The sequence below is a fragment of the Oreochromis niloticus genome, unplaced genomic scaffold, assembly GCF_001858045.2.
Source record: "Oreochromis niloticus isolate F11D_XX unplaced genomic scaffold, O_niloticus_UMD_NMBU tig00008048_pilon, whole genome shotgun sequence".
Classification (NCBI taxonomy): domain Eukaryota; kingdom Metazoa; phylum Chordata; class Actinopteri; order Cichliformes; family Cichlidae; genus Oreochromis; species Oreochromis niloticus.
This window is the reverse complement of record NW_020328931.1, coordinates 16,241-17,864: the sequence shown is the minus strand read 5'-3', so window position 1 is coordinate 17,864 and position 1,624 is coordinate 16,241.

Here is a 1,624-nt window from a genome sequence, read left to right as displayed (position 1 = left end):
CATCGGTGACAATAAACTGCAAGACCGGCGATAGGGTCTACAACGCAGTAGATCTATCGAAGCCACCCGAGCGGGGGTTTCGCTACGTGTGTCTGCACGTCAACGAATTCCCGATCGGCATGAGAATAGATACCATTCTCGAGATCAAGAGCACACAAGCCTTGTACTTGGGCCACGTACTGACCGCGCAGAACATGGCCGGGCTTTTGATCCACAGGATATTCTCTGAAGACGTACAGTTATTAGAGTTTGTACTGGACATGCACACGCGATTGCAGATACACCCGTTTGTGGCAAGAACATTCGCCTTGCATCTGATGAAGATGCCCTTCACTGACACAGGCGTCACCGCGGCCTTTGTCGGGGAGCATGTGGGCGAGTGGAATTTAGGGGGTCCGGACGGATTGGCAAATATGACCGACAGCCAAAAGTGTACGTTGGCGTACCACGTCACCATCTGTCTTATCAAAGCACAAATCCTGACAATGAGTATACTAGGGTTTCCCCTGTTGAGACTACACCCTGGTAGGATATGGAGAGATGGCGCGCGGTTCAAAGTGGATTTGCTGGCATGTCTGCTCGATCACATCACGTCCAAACTGAATTCGCAGGTCCATGGACGCAAGAACTCGAAAGAGGACTTTGATCGTCCCATTGCACCACTGAAGGGTGGTGTGCGTGCCATCACCGACACGCTCAGAACGTTAGACCTCGACCGATTTGTACCTGACTGGGAAACCCTGCCCGACTACGACGACGATTACGAAGACAACGTTCCCGATGGTGACATAGAGGTTTTCTATAGTATGTATGAGCAGTTAACACAGCAAGACGTGCGGGACATGGACGTGTTGTCTCTCCTGGGCGAAGGTGAAACCTATCAACCTTTCACTGTACCGACGGCAAACTGCCACTCTGCACCGTTTGCGCCGTTTCATGTGCAAATACACAATCAGTTCGTCAAGTGGAACAAGGTCATAATAGTCGAACCGGTGCAGGCAGCACACGCTCTGCCACTGCCTACGTTGATCCCGCAAGGTCCATCGAAAAATAAACGGCGTCCTTCTTCGACCACGCGGCGGTCTTCTTCGACCACACGGCGTCCTTCTTCGACCACAACGAGGATTCCTGCACGTGAGCCCAACGAAACCGCTCCTGTTCAAATAATGCTTCCTCCACCAAGAGCATCCGAAAGAACACCCCCCTGCGGGTCAACTTCTATACAAACACCACCTTCCCTCGAAACCGAGCAACCCGCATCGCCTGTCTCTGACACTGAGAGCAATCAGAGGTACGCATATGGATTGGACCGCGTTGTTGACTATATAAATACATGTAACAGTGTTTATTACGACGGCTGATTCGTCTCCCTGTTCACTTTGACCAGTACATGTATATATCGATGCCAATTTATGTGTGCGCCTGTGTGTTTGCTTTAATGATTGACACAACTAGTCCCGGCTGCACCGGGTTTCATGTACTACATATCCACAAGTGAGTTTTATTATTGTCAATGTGAACAAAAACATGTTCATCGCTGTACAGAGGGCATGGGTTCTGTATTTTACACACACATGAGATTACATTTGCTGTATGTCTACGAGTGTTTGGTTTTTGTATTGTA